Source organism: Podarcis pityusensis, assembly GCF_964106645.2.
Source record: "Podarcis pityusensis genome assembly, chromosome: 5".
NCBI classification, from domain to species: Eukaryota; Metazoa; Chordata; class Lepidosauria; order Squamata; family Lacertidae; genus Podarcis; species Podarcis pityusensis.
In genome coordinates, this window is record NC_138032.1 from 75,685,980 (window position 1) to 75,703,399 (window position 17,420).

Consider the following 17,420-nt stretch of genomic DNA (forward strand, 5'->3'; position numbering starts at 1 on the left):
ATTGTGGATTTTGCCGAGAGAAAACCTGTGAATAGCATTGCACGACAGTGATAGCCAAGTCAATATAAGTGAATGATAACCCTGCTTCTAATAAAAGCTGTGAAGTGTTCACATAGGTTTCCCAACAATGTCAGTTGCTTTTTAATCATGTACTTCAATAAGCTGCTATACTTGACTGCAGTCCTTCCTGCCCCATTAAAATCAGTGGGTGTTCTGTAAGCAGGGGATTGCACGCTTTTTACTATTTCTCTAACTCCAAACAACAGAAAGACAGGTGCAGAGCTTCTGAGGCAACCCATATTTTATTTTGGTGGATTAGCATCCAGGGATGGATTTTAACACTTATTGCCGAAGCAGGCTGTAATGGAAAATCTATACTTTTATCAATAGCACTGACAGTTAGCAAAGATTACATCCTATTTTATTCTTTCCTCCCTTTCGGTTGCTCACACTGAAGGATAATACCGGGTCAAGAGGAAACTAAGCAGAACATTTGCTAAGTAAACAAGGTTCGTTCAGCTGTTTCTAGAATGATGGGAGACTCTATTTGGTTTGCCTCAAAAATGACTGAGTGGGAGACCTTTTCTGGAGATACTGAGAAAGAAGACAGTATTCTTAATGAAATTTTAAAAATAAGAGTGAAGCATGCTGGCCCACATTCGTTTCCCTGTGAAATGTAAGAATAAAAAAAATACTTTGAGAAGAGGAAATGTATTATAAGCAGTGGCCGAGAGGCTTTGCTGGTCTCTCCTTTACAGGAGATAATGCTAGTGGAGTATTCCCAGGGAGAAACTCAGTGGCAGGAAATGTTCTTCCTGGGCATGCTCGGATTATAGATTTTCCCTCTTGGGCAAAGTGGTAGCGGCTTGATTGGGTGTGACTTGTGGGAGCAAATCTGAGCTGGATGCAGATTTGAAGGGAACTGGAGCTGACCTGAACCAGGGTGAGGGTTTTCTAATGAGGGTATGTTTCAAATTCACTGAATCGTAGTTTTACCAACCACTGTTAGCTCTGTCAAACCAGAGCTAACCAGAGCAAAACTATTGTTTTGCTAATGCCCTAGGATTCCAGTGGCTGAATGAAGGCAATACTAGATGCAGGGCTGTTGAAATTGAAAGGCTTATATTGAGTCTCTCTCTCTCTCTCTCTCTCTCTCTCTCTCTCTCTCTCTCTTTTCGTACAGGTATTTTTAGGCTGACCTGACCCTTTTGTTTTCCAGACTTCACAACTGATACCAGTTACTTAGAGTGGGACAGGAAGTTATGATGAAGTTATGATGGCACACTATGGGCAAGTCACTTTGGGGTGATGACACGTGACAAAGGGGTGCCTTTTTTGGCAGTAACCTCATATAGTGTTTCCTTTTTAATTCACCATGCTTGTATTCAGTTTAGATGTTTCAATAATACACCTTCAGGGTTTTGCTTTTTACAGTCTACAACTTTCTTTTCAAATTCTGTTAAAGAAACACACAGGGTCTCTCTTTTCCTCCCTTATTCATATAAACATTAAGTTGAAAATATTGTAGACAAATAATGGTTTTATCTGCTTGTTAATTGCTTAATCAGTTGCTAGCGTATATAAAGGCCCCTCACTTTTAAATCTAACTTCTCTTATTTTTACACAGAAAATACTTGATTTATTTTCATTATTTACATCCTATGCTTTCAACGTAACTTCATGATTATGCTATGCCAACAAAATAGAAAAGTACACTAAAAACAGAAAATAATAACATATGATGTTGGTTCTTTAATTGTTCACAAAATTTATTCTAAAAAGAACTTGGTTCTTTCAACACAACTTCTTCTTTCTCTATAATTCTTTATGACTTCAATAAGCAGCAAAACTCTTTACAAACCAGGAATAAAAGTTACTATTTGAAATGGTTGACCAAAGACACAGGAAGATACTCGAGGGTTAGGAATGTTCTTAAAAATTGGCCTGCACTTCCAATGTTAATATTGTCAATCATTTTCTATCACTTTCCTTCTATAAAAGCACTCAAAATGTCTCAGAAACATTGAATGTAGAAAAGTCAGAGAATCTACTGCCTTTTTGCTTTCTATATGCTTACCCAAGTAGGATATTAGTAAAGCAGGTATAACACACTCCAAGGAGATTCCTTATCTGAAAGGAGCCATTTTTTATCTTTTTTCCATCTCCTCGCAGAAAATATTATTATTATTATTATTATTATTATTATTATTATTATTAACAACAACAACAACAACCCACCCATTTGGCTGGGTTTCTCCAGCCACTCTGGGTGGCTCCTAACAGAACACTAAAAACAGAATAAAACTTCAAACATTATAAATTTCCCTAAACAGGGCTGCCTTCAGATGTCTTCTAAAAGTCAGATAGTTGTTTATTACCTTGACATCTGGTGGGAGGCTGTTCCATAGGGTGGGTGCCACTACTGAGAAGGCCCTCTGCCTGGTTCCCTGTAACCTCATTTTTTGCAGTGAGTTATTTAGGCAACTCTTGGTTGTTCTCTATCCCACTTAGCGTTTCCCATGTTTAAAGTACGTTCTGCAATTGAAACGAGGTGCATTTTTGATCGAGAAGAGAACTCTTGATGGTTAGATTTCATGAACTACCTGAGCATGGAACAACCTGGTCTAATTCTGAATATAGAAGTGGAGAAGAACAACTGGGATCTAGGGAGTTCAAGCTTCTTTGATAACATTATAGATCACTGCTGAAAGATGCAGAGTGTAAGCTGAAGAGCATCTCTCTCTCTCTCTCTCTCTCTCTCTGTGTGTGTGTGTATTTGCAGGGTCCTTTTAAAAAATATTTGCAGAAGCAAAGCTTCTGCTAACAGTTTACGCATATCACTCCAGGCCAGCAAAACTGCCAGGGGTTTTATTTCACCACTTTCATCGATTGTGATGTGACAGAGTGACTATTTCAGGAAGTGCATAGCCATGTCTTTATTTTCTCCCCTAATGCGTATGGAGCAGTTAATAGGTTTGCAGTCCAAGGTGATTTTCTACCACAATGCTCGGAGCCATTAATGTATTATAATAGCCTAGTGTTTGAGATGAAAATGCACAGCTGAAAACCAAAATTTTAAAAGTTGCACTAGTTCCCAATGCTCTTGATCAGGGGTCCTCAAACTTTTTAAACAGGGGGCCGGTTAACTGTCCCTCAGACACTGTTGGGGGCCAGACTACATTTTTTGGGGAAAATGAACCAATTCCTATGCACATTACGTGTTACAGCTAATGACTTGCAGTTCAAACAAAGGCAAGAATATTTATCTAGGTTTATATAGCAAGGGGAGAACCTATAAAGCTCTACAAGATGCAAAGGAAAGGGGAGGGTTGGGTGTACCAAATCTAAAAATGTATTTTGCAGCTTGTTGTTTAATGAAGATGGAGTTGTTGACATTAGGGCTGAGTGATACCTGCTTTCCAACATCATAATGTATCTCCGGCTAAACCTTGTGATATGCCAACATTATTATTATTATTATTATTATTATTATTATTATTATTATTATTTTATTTATATCCCACCCATCTGGCTGGGTTTCCCCAGCCACTCTGGGCGGCTTCCAACAGAATATTAAAATACAATGATTCATCCAATATTAAAAGCTTCCCTAAACAGGGTTGCCTTCAGATGTCTTCTAAAAGTCCAATAGTTGTTTATTTCTTTGACATCTGGTGGGAGGGCGTTCCACAGTGGGGGGACATTATGATGCTGGAAAGGAGGAAATGAGACATGGAGGAAGAGGGCAGTTGCCGGCCACACAGACAATCAGCTTCACCATACACAACTTCTGCCTGTTCCTGGCAAGGGCGTGCGTTGCTGCCCCGGGCTGAGCCTCAGGCAGAGCACATCAGCCAGGGCACCACATGGCATGGCACCACACACACAAACAAAGAGCCCCAGGGTGCCACCGGCCTTCCCAGAGCTGCTAGCCATGACTCACCCTAACAATAACCTCTTGCCAGGCAAGTGGCAGCTACTGGGAGCCACCGTGATGGGGGCACTAACCAAACATGTTCTGCTCAGGTTCCATTCCACTCAGTGAGCAGCATGAGGGAGGGAGGAAGGGAGGGAGGGAGGAGGCAGCTTGCTGGTGCTCACATGGCCGGATAAACAAGCTGAGGGGCTGGCGGACCCCACTCACATCTTGGGCTCCTGAGGCCATCGCACACATTGTTTTCAAGTGTTAAATGTTCAGAAAAATTCAGAAGCCCATGGCAGTATAAGTTCCTCAACTAAGTTTATTCAACATTTGTCAGTGACAACAGCTCACTCATAGGAACACAAGAACCAAACTGACTGGACAACATGATATTAATCCCAAGCATGAACTGACCGTTGACAGTTGACAGTTGAAAGTGCATGCGCTTACTTGCCATTAGAACGTTCGTCTACGAACGCTTCTACGATTGGTTAGAACACGCCTTGTAACATAAAATGTGTTAAACCCAATACATAACATCAAGGAAACTCCTCGCCTCGCCGGGTTTACCTCAGTGTGTGGGTATGGACTGAGCGGGCAGCGAGGTCCTCCACGTTGTGGGGGGCGGCATGCCTTGCCTGGAGAAGCCATTCTCTCTCTCGCTACCTTGCTTGCTCTTCCTGAGGCCCTCCATTCTGCCCTGGGTGGCCTCGCTTCTCCAGAGCGCCTGGCCAGAGGACATGCGCCTGCCCACAGCCAGGCCGGAGCAGGCCTCCTGGGCTCGTCAGAGGCTGCTGCCCGAGCTGGCAGAAGAGGCAGAGGGAAAGCGAGGCGTTGCCGTTGTCAAAGGATGGAGTGGCAGGTTACGCGTGAGGTGGCGCCGCCCACTCGCTTGCCACAACTCACTGCTTGTCTGCAGGGGGAGGTGGCAAATGAGGAGCCCCAGCAGCTGAGCCAGTGGAGGGCCCAGGCTGCCGAGTGAGGCCTGCTCTTTGGCTGCCGCTCCCCTGTTGGCACCCCTGCTCCACTGGGCAGGCCGCAGCACGCACAGGCTCCTCTGCTCTCCGCGCTCTTGCGGCCGCCACCACTGCAGTCCAGTAAGCCAGGCAGGCGGCGAAAGCGCTGCCACCACGGCCACTGCGCTCAGGACAGGTGCCCGGCGTTTCGGCTGGCGGACCGGATTTGCAAGCCTGGTGGGCCAGATCCGGCCCATGGGCCATAGTTTGGAGACCCCTGCTCTTGATCATGTCTCTCTATTCTGGACTTAAAGGCCGTTTGGACATTCCAAGGAAATTACGAGAGATGGGTCATAAATGGCTGAGGGCTCGATTCAACCCCTCACCTCCTCTCCCTGGGTTGTGGGCCACCCAAAAGATTGGCTCTGGGAGGGTCAGGAGTATTGTATATATAGATATTGTGCAGTTGAAGCAACTGGAAGCATAAGAACTTACTCCTTTTGGAAGAAATGTCCAGGCCCACAAAAATATTATTCAAACTTTATCTTGCAGAACTCTTCAAAACAAAACAGAAACATCAAATGATGCATCCAAAAATATCCATTGGCCTTTGACTCTGCAGCTCATGGTGAGTCATTTTACATGCTTTTGTTCTCTGTGGTGTTGGGCGGGGGGACTAAACTGGCAACTCCCTTCAAAATGGAGATTTGCTACCTGATCTAAGGAGATTTGTCACCTGATCTAAGGTTTGAACACTAATGTGTTAGCTAGCAGGAAACAGCAGTTAGTTAATTGTCAACTCATTAAAAGCAAAGAGAGAGCTCTGCTTGCTTTTCTAAAGCTTCAGTGGTGTCTACCCATGTTAAAACTTTTCACTAATACACATTTAGATAGTATGATATATGTGGCGGCAGCTGAACATCAGAGCTACCTATCTGCTCCCTGCTCACAGTGCTCGAGTTGAGAGGGAGTAGAGGGGAGCTTAAATGAAACCCACAAACCTCAACCTCAGAATTGCCCCAGTTATACTAAAAAAAAGTAGCTAAAATCAGTAGCTAAGGCACCACAGAAGGTATTGGGACCTCTGTGCCAACTCCATTCAAGCAATGCTGCAACATCTAGTTCAAGCTATAAGTCTCCTGACAACATGTTTCCCTCTTCTAGATCCTCTTCTGTTTGGATTGCTTAATTATTTGGATTCAAGTTATGATTCCTCCTATTTTTGAGCTGCCTTTCAGCAGAAAGTTGGCATGCTCATAGTGTAGAGTTCCATGAATGAATAATCACTATGAAGCTTACATTGACTCCCCCCCGCCCCCACCTATTGGTCCCCACATCACAAAAAGTTCAGAATGTGTAGGTGGCATCATTCTATATGCGAGTTAATTTATTTCTTTAGAAAGGTTTATAGACCACTTAATCAAAGACCTCTTTAAGCTCTGTGCAAAATAAAACTGCAGATAAAACACAGCTAAAGTTCACAAAACTATTAAAATAGACACCATTAAAACACACATGAAAACAGGAAAACTTTGCAAATGAATTTAGGTAACTCAGTTATGTGTCTGCGTAGGCTTGGTTTAATGAAAAAGTTTTCCACAATTTAGCTTTCATAAGGAGATCATGAAAAATAAAATAAAATGATGTGATGAGGGACCACAGATCATGTCCTTTCCCTGTTAAGTAATTGCCTAACAATGGGAACCAAGCTGTGAGACAAGTCTATTATGAGTGCCACAATTATTACTGTATCACTTTTCCTAGGCTAGATCAGCCTTGCAAATATGTTCACAAGAGTCACTAGCCCATAACACTGGAATGGTCAACTGGCTTTTCTGCCTTGCTGCTGGAAGAAATTCTCACCTGCCACAGGTGAGCAGATGAAAGGCCTGTATATTAAAAACATCCTTCCACTCGTCTAAAAGGCCACTGGTAGTTAAAGGCCTGGTTACAGAGGAAAGTTTTTGCCTGGCACCTAAAGCTACATAATGATGGCGCCAAGCGAGCCTGTCTAATTGCCTAATTCTTTTCTGATCGATACATTTGGAGAGCTGCTGTTGGAAGAGTTACGACTGCACCACTTCCAATTATGAATCTCTGAGAGCAAAAGGTGACAGGAGAAGTTGAGTGCTGATGAAACGATAGCCTGCTTTGTGAGTTTCTGTCATAATTTGTGTCGGCTTGAATGGGAGAGCAAGTAAGTGTTGCACAGGGAGTGTCTCCCTCCTTTTGCAGGAGAGGTTGGACTGGTTCACACCTTAATATTCATCTGCTGTAGACTATATCTTCACAGAAGTTTCGTGTTTATTTTATTATACATGGAAATCCATACAATTCTCCATTATGGATAAAGAGCCACCCAGAGTGGCTGGGGAAACCAGCCACATAAAATTATTATTATTATTATTATTATTATTATTACTATTATTACTACTACTACTGGCCCATTGAAAATTACCTTAACATTATTAACAACGTTACTTAATGTGAACAATGAATATGAACAGGCACACTTGGTGGGGATGTGAGAGAGGGCCTTCTCAGTGGCTGCTCCCAGACTTTGGAACTCCCTAGAGAGGCTAGACTTCCTCTTTGCTGTCCTTCTGCTGGCAAGTGAAAATCATTTTATTCTGTCATGCTTTTGGAAATTATCTGTTTTAAGGAAAGGGCTTTTAATAGCGCTGTGCTGTTTTTGCTATCTGTATTTTAATACATTTATTTTTGCATTGTCTTAATTCTGTTACAGTCAGCTTTTTAACTATTCTATTTTATATATTTTCAGCTTTTTGTATTTTATGCCATATAACAAGTATTATATTAGTCTAAATCATAATCACAATCATAAATGTTACGGATGGAAGAAAACTGCTCCTGTCCAGAGCTTTCTATCTAAATTTGTCACAGCCTATCCAGGTCCCTGCAATGTCATCGAAGGGAAGCAAGTGGCTCCCATGAAAGTCAATTAAGCTGTTTCCCCGACAGCTTCATAGGTTGCAAACAACTTCCCCAAAACATCTGCCAAGAGGACAGGTTCCTACCATCTCAAAGCAGGTGACTTTCTTTTCATTCTTCCAGAACCCAGCAATTTGAGCAGGCAGCCTAAAGCCTGTGGGAGAGATTTGCAGCGCAAGCGAAGCCCATGTCTCATTTGGTGTCGTTGCCTCAATCTCTTCCTGTCTCCTCCAGCAGCATTCTGCCTCCTTTGATGCACAGGAGTGTGAGGTTAGGGAAGAAGAGAAGACAGATAAGGCATCAGAATGTAGAGGAGGAATCAACATAGGCAACAGAACCAAGGGAAGGGAAGGAAACGCTTATGGCATGGGCCAGACTCAGGCATTTTGCCTCTGTGCATTCAGCGGTCCATGAGAGCAGAGGCAGTGCAAGACTTTGTGCCGCCTGAGGCTGACCCAGTTGTCTCTGCTTCTTTCCGCTCCTGGCTTCCTCTGACACTTCCATTTGCCTGTTATTTACTGCAGCCAGCTGGCCTCTGACAAAGCAGTGGCAGCATGGGCATTGCCAAGTTTGCTCCAAAGTGTGGTGTTGTTGGCGAAGTTGCCCAGAAAGCCCCTGTGCCACTCGGTGGGTCTCTGAAATACAACTTTACAATGCCTCAAGGCAGCGGTGGCACTGGCACTCTCTGGGCAACCTTACTCACAAGGTTTCACTCTGAAGGAGCAAAGCCAGCAGTGCCCTTGCCGCCACTGCAGTTTGAGTGGGTGGAGCAGCAGGAGGCAAGAGTGGTGCCAGTGAACAGGCAGGGTTGTCCATTGTAGAGGGCAGCCAGCTGGCCCTGCATGCAGCAGGAGGAAGGAGGGCACAATTCATTGCCTCTCCTCGTGCACCTCCTGTGCCACATGACTCATGACAAGGCTGGCCCTGTTTCCGTCCCACCCTCACACCCACTCCTGCCTCCATGCAGTCCTGGGTGCTAGCAACCCATGCTATGCCACTGAGCAGAACTGGTTGTACTACTCTAAATCTGCCTCGTTCCTGGTTCTGTCCTTTGCACCTCTGTGTTTCCAGTGAAGATCTAAAGGGAGAACTATGTGTGTGTATAGCTCTACCTGAGCACAAGATTGGGAGCCACACATGACAGTGGCTCTTGATCACATGGCAAAGCCTACATGCAGTGGCGGAATAAGGGGGGGTGCAGGGAGTGCGGTCTGCCCTGGGTGTCATCACTGAGGATGTGTGTGTGACAAAATGAGTTACAAAAACCAAATTGGGCTAGCGAAACTTTTTAGGAGTGATGTGGTGGCTTTGGCACCTGCAGGTTCTGCTTTGTCTGAAATGGCAGCGTGGGACTTGCGCCTGCCTACTGCTTCTCCCTCAGCCGCCCTACAGCTGAGGGGGAGGCGGCGGAGAGGCTCCAAGCGTTGGAGAGGCTTGCCCCACCCCCATGGGTGGATCATCCTGCCCCCATGGGCGGATCACGCTGCCCCCACGCGTGGATGGCCCTGCCCACGGCTGCAGGACACATCCCCGCACCAGGCACCCAAGCAGCTAGCTACACCGCTAACTACATGTACCTGGCTATGCGCACATAGTCCACCACTTCAGACATTTGCTGAATGCATGGATGTCTGAGATTGGAGCCACTGCGAATGTTCATGCTGCAAACAGGGCCTGCAGATGCAGCCATGCTCCCCCTTTTACATGTTCTCCAAATATGTAGAGGCCACTGACAGGCTATGGACCGACTGCAATACGACTACTGACAAACCACTGATACAACAGCCATGTAATCATCGTCATGTGGACTTTTGTTGTGGTTGTCTCTATTAAGTAGATGAAAAACAGGCCCTCCAAGTGCATGCAAAGCAGCAAAGTGTGGAAATGGAACAGGAAAGCTGTCATAAATGCGCAAGGGCTTCCTCATTGCTCTGAAGACTATAATGGGATGCATGCATTTCCGAGAAAAGCAAAAAGGATAACATTCTGGGTGCGGATTCTTCAGCCTTCAGATAATTTTTTAATTAAAGGGGAACCTTCCCAAGCATGTTTTTCAAGAGCTAATTAGCACATAAATGAAATGGTAATAAAAATCAGAGAGAGAGAAGAGGATAGAGAAGAAAAGACGCATGTTCTGTGTAGAAAACCAGGCCTGCTCAGTTGTTTCAGCAAATTGGTTAATGAGCCCAACTCAAACAACAAATCAAAGTCTGCATCTCTGTAGCAAGTTTTTCCTTAGAATATAAAACAATGCAAGTTATAAAACAATGCAAGTCTATCAATTGATGAAGATGACCATCCAAATGTCATAGACCAAATGGAGCAAACAGCACGCAGACCTAGTGGTGGGAGAAAAAAATCCTTAAATATGAGACACGGGGGAATGATTAATGGACTTCAGTGTCTGTACACTAATGCGCAAAGCATGGGAAATAAGATGAGCTTGAGCTCTTGGTACAGCAAACTAAATATGACATAATAGGCATCACTGAAACCTGGTGTGATAAGTCTCACGATTGGAATGTAATAATGGGGGGATACAATCTATTTCAGAGAAACAGACCAGACAAGAAAGGAGGAGGAGTGGCGTTATATGTCAGGGATGTGTATACCTGTGAAGAGATCCAAGATTTAGAACCTCAAAGCCAAAGTGAGAGCATTTGGGTCAAAATTAAGGGAGAGAAGAATAACAGTGACCTCATTGTGGGAGTTTACTATAGATCCCCAAGCCAAACGGAGGACATAGATGATGCCTTCCTGGAACAGATGGCCAAGCATGCAAAAGGAAGGGAGATAGTAGTAATGGGGGACTTCAATTACCCGGATATTTGTTGGATGTCAAACTCAGCCAAGAGCATAAGGTGAAACAGATTCCTCACTGGCCTTGCAGACAACTTCATTGTCCAGAAAGTGGGAGAAGGAACAAGAGGAACAGCCATTTTAGATCTGGTCCTAACCAATGTTGATGACCTGGTCAGTGGGGTAGAAGTGGAAGGATCATTAGGCGCGAGTGATCATGCTCTTCTAAAGTTTACTATACAGTGGAAAGGAGCAGCCAAGCATACTAGGACTCAATTTCTTGACTTTAAGAAAGCCGACTTCATAAAACTTAGGGAAGTGCTGGGTGAGATCCCATGGACAGTAATACTAAAAGGAAAGGGAGTTCATGATGGCTGGGAGTTTGTTAAGAGGGAGATAGTAAAAGCACAACGTCAGGCAATACCAGTGAGACGGAAACATGGAAGGTGCCTAAAGAAGCCAGGGTGGCTATCTAAAGAACTTTTAACTGAGTTAAGATTAAAAAAGGATGTGTACAAAAAATGGAAAAGGGTGGAAACCACCAAAGAGGAATTCAAACAAATAGCCAGCACGTGTAGACACAAAGTCAGAAAAGCTAAAGCACAGAATGAACTCAGGCTTGCTAGAAAGGTTAAAAGCAGCAAAAAAGGCTTTTATGGGTATGTTCGTAGCAAAAGGAAGAACAAAGAAACAGTGGGGTCACTCAGAGGAGAAGATGGTGAAATGCAAACAGGGGACACAGAAAGGGCTGAACTCCTCAATGCCTTCTTTGCCTCAGTCTTCTCCGATAAAGAAAACAATGCCCGGCCTGAAGAATTTGGAGCAAATGATTCAGCAAAGGAAACACAGCCCAGAATAACTAAGGAGATAGTACAAGAATACTTGGCTAGTTTAGATGTATTCAAGTCTCCAGGGCCAGATGAACTGCATCCAAGAGTATTAAAAGAACTGGCAGATGTGATCTCAGAACCACTGGCAGTCATCTTTGAGAATTCCTGGAGAACAGGCGAAGTCCCGGCAGACTGGAGGAGGGCAAATGTTGTCCCTATTTTCAAAAAGGGATAATAATTACCAAATAATTACCGCCCAGTCAGTCTGACATCAATACCGGGGAAGATTCTGGAGCAGATCATTAAGCAAACAGTCTGTGAGCACCTAGAAAGGAATGCTGTGATCACCAATAGTCAGCATGGATTTCTGAAAAATAAGTCATGTCAGACTAACCTGATCTCGTTTTTTGACAGAATTACAAGCCTGGTAGATGAAGGGAACGCAGTGGATGTAGCCTACCTTGATTTCAGCAAGGCATTTGACAAGGTGCCCCATGATATTCTTGTAAAGAAGCTGGTAAAATGCGGTCTTGACTATGCTACCACTCAGTGGATTTGTAACTGGCTGACTGACCGAACCCAAAGGGTGCTCATCAATGGTTCCTCTTTATCCTGGAGAAGAGTGACTAGTGGGGTGCCACAGGGTTCTGTCTTGGGCCCGGTCTTATTCAACATCTTTATCAACGACTTGGATGATGGACTCAAGGGCATCCTGATCAAATTTGCAGATGACACCAAACTGGGAGGGGTGGCTAACACCCTAGAGAACAGGATCACACTTCAAAACGACCTTGACAGATTAGAGAACTGGGCAAAAACAAACAAGATGAATTTTAACAGGGAGAAATGTAAAGTATTGCACTTGGGCAAAAAAAATGAGAGGCACAAATACAAGATGGGTGACACCTGGCTTGAGAGCAGTACATGTGAAAAGGATCTAGGAGTCTTGGTTGACCACAAACTTGACATGAGCCAACAGTGTGACGCGGCAGCTAAAAAAGCCAATGCAATTCTGGGCTGCATCAATAGGAGTATAGCATCTAGATCAAGGGAAGTAATAGTGCCACGGTATTCTGCTCTGGTCAGACCTCACCTGGAGTACTGTGTCCAGTTCTGGGCACCACAGTTCAAGAAGGACACTGACAAACTGGAATGTGTCCAGAGGAGGGCAACCAAAATGGTCAAAGGCCTGGAAATGATGCCTTATGAGGAACGGCTAAGGGAGCTGGGCATGTTTAGCCTGGAGAAGAGGAGGTTAAGGGGTGATATGATAGCCATGTTCAAATATATAAAAGGATGTCACATAGAGGAGGGAGAAAGGTTGTTTTCTGCTGCTCCAGAGAAGCGGACACGGAGCAATGGATCCAAACTACAAGAAAGAAGATTCCACCTAAACATTAGGAAGAACTTCCTGACAGTAAGAGCTGTTCGACAGTGGAATTTGCTGCCAAGGAGTGTGGTGGAGTCTCCTTCTTTGGAGGTCTTTAAGCAGAGGCTTGACAACCATATGTCAGGAGTGCTCTGATGGTGTTTCCTGCTTGGCAGGGGGTTGGACTCGATGGCCCTTGTGGTCTCTTCCAACTCTATGATTCTATGATTCTAAGTCTCAGGCCTAGAAATAGCAGGCATGAATGGCTGGTAAAATTCCCAGCAGAAGTCCCATTAGTGCTCACCCAAACTTCCTTTTTGCCCCGTGCCTTGCACAGATCCACACTTCAAAGCTCCATGCCTGAAGGCTTCCCCCTGCTCCACTTTCTCCAAGAAAACCCACTCATTAATGCTGAATCTGAACAAATGGCAACTCAGGTTTTCTGTGGATTGGTGTCTCAAATTTCAGTGGCACTCTGTGAGATGCTAAAATTCTGCCTCTTGTGCTCTGTTCTAAATGATAGTTGTGGTGTCCCCCACGGCACCCCCCAAGGCTCTGTGCTCTGTGACTGAATTGGTTACATTCCCCTAAATCCGCCTCTGTCTCTGATTCAGTGGTGAAGAGCAGGTTTTTTGTAGGGAAAGTGCACACCCTCCAAGTGTCCCCATTTTTCCAGGGACTGTCCTGGATTTACAGAAGCTGTCTCAGTTTCTGATCTGAATGTCCCGCTTTTCCTTAGGACGTCCCTATCATCATCAAAGAAATGTTGCAAAGTATGGAGTGATGCGACCCCCAAGCCAAGGAGAGAAGTAACTATACAACCTTTAGAAGACATCTGAAAGCAGCCCTGTATAGGGAAGGTTTTCAATGTTTAATGTTTTATTTTTTATACATGTTGGAAGCCGCTCAGAGTGGCTGGGGCAACACAGTGAGGTGGGTGGGCTATAAATATTATGATGTTGTTGGAACAGGGCATCCTTATTTTCATCGGAGGAATGTTGGAGGGTATGAAGTTGCTGGGGCAAAAAAAAAAAAAAAAAAAAAAAAGCGCTTAGGTATGGAGCTTTAAAACATGGACCTGTGGCAGACATGCAGCATGATAGTAGTGCTTTTCTGTAGGTCCCGGTTCATGCCATAGGGGCTTAATGGTGAATGATGCCACATAGCAAGGATGAGCTTGTTGAAGGTTGCTCCAGCATGTGGCCTTGGGGATAGTGTAGGCAAGCAGGAAGGCTGCCCTATGCTAGACTCCCTGCCCCATGCCTGATGCCTCCTGGGAGAACTACTTCAAAATGATTTATAGATGGTATCTAACTCCAAGTAGACTTGCTAAGATGTATAAGACTGAATCAGATAAATGTTAGAGATGCAATGAGACTGAGAGTACGTTCTATTATATGTGGTGGACATGTAAAAGGGTAAAAGAGTATTGGGAAATAATTCACAATGAATAGAAAAAAAATGTTTAAAGGTACTTTAAAAAACAACAAAACCCAGTCCCTTTTGCTGGGGATAATTCAGACGGAAATTCCCAGGTGTCAAAAAAAGTTATTTATGTATGCCAATACCACGGCCAGTGTTAATTAGCCACAAAATGGAAAATGAGCAAAGTCCCAACTAAATAAGAATGACAGCTTAAACAGAATGAATATGCACAGCCTGCGGACCTAATATACAGAATAAGAGAACAAAAAGAACATACGTTTAAAGAAGATTGGAAAATGTTTGTTGAATATCTGGAAGGAAATTGTGTATATTTGAGAATTTGGGCAGCATTAAGATAAATTCAACAGTATAAATACCGTAAGTTTTGATGGATGTAATAAGGGAATACAGAATATGTATAGTTTAGTTTATATGAAATATGCAGGGATTTATGTTACGCAAAATGAACCATGGAAAGAGAAGAAGGGAAGTCACTGATAGTTGGTTTAAATGAATATTCTAAAATGGAAAATTTAATTAAAAAAAATTTTTTTTGGGGGGGGGGGGGAAGCCTGACGCCTCCTGAACAAATTTGGTGGGGAAGAAGGAAGGGAAGTTCCATTGCACTGGTGGGGCTCACTGCACTGCTCCCTCTAGAATAACGGTTTAGCTGAATCTGCCCTGAGCTACTAGCCTATGTCCCCATGGCTTCCTCCAGGATTTGCTTTGTCTCATGTCACTATGACTCTTGCTCCTCCGACGTGGAACCTCCTCGTCTATTACACTACTATAGAGGCAGGTCAGTTGTTCTAGGGAGATCCACACAGCTCTCCTCTTTCATCGTAACGGAGATAATAAGTTTTTAGTTCGACTCCTTTGCCAAGACCCCTTCCCTTTGTTCCTTGCCCCACCCATCTTACCTTCTGCTGTTTGTATAAGGTTAGCGGAGTATAGAGAATGTCTAATTAAGTTTAATTGTGTGACAGCTTTAAAGTGGGAATGTAATTACTCATTTAATTATTTTTGCCGCTTGCTGCTTAAAGGGTGGATATAATTGCTCTTTCTATAAGGGCACTAGACTTTGTAAGCTGGTATGAAATTATAACAACCTCTCGCAGGTTCCCAAGCCCAGCAAGGGAAACTATTACAGCTGCATGGTCTCAAATGGCAAGAAGAAGACCCTGCATTGAAACTTTTAGGGAAATTTTTAATGACTGGTGTTTTAATGTATTTTTAATATGTTGTTGTTGTTTTAAGAGTCAATCTTTCACTAATTCCTCCCACTTCTTATAGTCCTGCATCTTGACAGCAGGACATCAGGGTGAGGACAGACTTTTACCCCTTTCTCCTATTAATTAATATTTGCAGAGCATGGAGACATTATTGAACAATTATATATGTGCCGATTACATTTTCATCCCCTCTCCATGCTGCTTATGCTAACAACATCAGTAAAAGGGGGAAAGGACCCTGGATGGTTGATTCCAGGCAAAGGCGACTATGGGGTGTGGTGCTCATCTCGCTTCAGGCCAAGGGAGCTGGCGTTTGTCCACAGACAGCTTTCCAGGTCATGTGCCCAGCATGACTTAACCGCTTCTGGCACAGTGGGACACTGTGATGGAAACCAGAACGCATGGAAACGCTGTTTACCTGCCTGCTGCAGCGGTACCTGTTTACTTGCATTGGTATGCTTTCAAACTGCTAGATTTGCAGGAGCCGAGACAGAGCAGCGGGAACTCACCCTGTGGCGCAGATTCAAACTGCCAGCCTTCTGATTGGCAAGCCCAAGAGGCTAAGTCGTTTAGACCGCAGCAGCACCTTCTACCCTAATAACATCAGTGAAGACATCCTAACAGATAACCTCTGGAGATGTGGAACAGACAATTTGCTTGGTTGCAAGAGTTGTCTCGGGAGATGACATCCTGGATGACTTCTGTAGGTAAAATGGAGGGTTGGGGCTGGGGAAGGCACCATCTTGTCCTTTGCCTTAGGCAGCCTAATGGTAGGGCCGGCCTAGTTAAGCCTAGTTAAGCATGTAGAAAGCTAGCACATGAGAGAGCTAGGCCGAAGCCATTTTCCCCAAGCCCGGGATTCTCCTCCAGAGTTGTACCACTTGCACTTTCTACATGTGTCAGAAGCGATGCCACTGAGAAGTGTGGTGATTTAAAGCCGTGCCACCAATCTCAGTTGATAGGGCACAAAATTTCTACAGCAGATATTCCCCTCACAAAGCTTCAATTCCCAGAGTGGTTTAACAACCAATCTTTCTTCCTAGGGAACTCTGAGAACTGTAGCTCTGGAAGAGGAATAGGGGTCTCCTAGCAACTCTCAGCATCCTTAACTACAGTTCCCAGGATTCTTTGAAGGAAGCCATGACTGTTGAAAGTGGTTTGATACTATTTCAAATATATAGTGTAATTGAGGCCTTAGAGTGATCAGATACTGTCACGATTTTGCAAACTTTTTTGCAGATAAAATCACTCATATTTGGAGGGAGCTAGACACCACTGTGGGAGCAGGGCTGGGGCGGGAGAGTGCTAGAGCCCTGTCTGGTCAACTTGCATGGAATCGATTTCAATCCGTTACCCCCGAGGATGTGGACAGGCTGCTTGGACGCGTGAAACCAGCCACCTGTCTCCTTGATCCTTGCCCATCCTGGCTAATAAAAGCAAGCCGGGAAGGGCTGGGCGATGGGCTCTGCGGGGTGGTGAATGCTTCCCTCTGTAAGGGAACATTCCCAGATCCTCTGAAAGAGGCGGTCATTAAACCGCTTCTTAAAAAACCATCTTTAGACCCGGCCAGTATGGCCAACTATCGCCCAGTCTCAAATCTTCCATTCTTGGGCAAGGTGATTGAGCGTGTGGTTGCTGAACAACTCCAGGCACGCCTGGAGGATGCGGACCATTTGGATCCCTTCCAATTGGGATTCAGGCCTCATCATGGGACTGAAACTGCCTTGGTCGCACTGGTTGATGATCTCCGGCGAGCTGGGGACAAAGGTGAGAGTTGTTTCCTAGTTCTGCTGGATCTCTCAGCGGCCTTTGATACAATCAACCATAACATCCTTCTGGACCGTCTAGAGGGGCTGGGAGCTGGGGGCACTGTTATACAGTGGTTTCGCTCCTTCCTCCTGGGCTGTGTTCAGAAAGTGGTGGTGGGAGATGAGT

The 17,420-nt window shown here is 44.5% G+C and overlaps 2 long non-coding RNA genes across 7 annotated transcripts in view; one reads left to right on the forward strand and one right to left on the reverse strand.

The window, feature by feature from the left end:
• LOC308476963 overlaps positions 1–4,862 on the reverse strand; it is a 28,925-nt gene extending 24,063 nt beyond the window's left edge. The window contains exon 1 of the long non-coding RNA XR_013986285.1: positions 4,493–4,862. This is a non-coding gene — a long non-coding RNA (uncharacterized lncRNA). The remainder of the gene's footprint in view (positions 1–4,492) is intronic.
• The window catches only part of LOC308476924, a 41,261-nt gene that overhangs the window by 2,436 nt on the left and 21,405 nt on the right, over positions 1–17,420 (forward strand). Inside the window, exons 2-5 of one of the 6 annotated variants that reach the window (XR_013986188.1) lie at positions 1,184–1,290; positions 5,431–5,506; positions 6,643–6,988; positions 14,364–16,838. This is a non-coding gene — a long non-coding RNA (uncharacterized lncRNA). Of the gene's footprint in view, positions 1–1,183; positions 1,291–4,186; positions 4,505–5,430; positions 5,507–6,642; positions 6,989–14,363; positions 16,839–17,420 lie in introns of those variants that run through there. The other 5 variants (XR_013986189.1, XR_013986190.1, XR_013986185.1 and 2 more) reach the window with 5 other exon arrangements.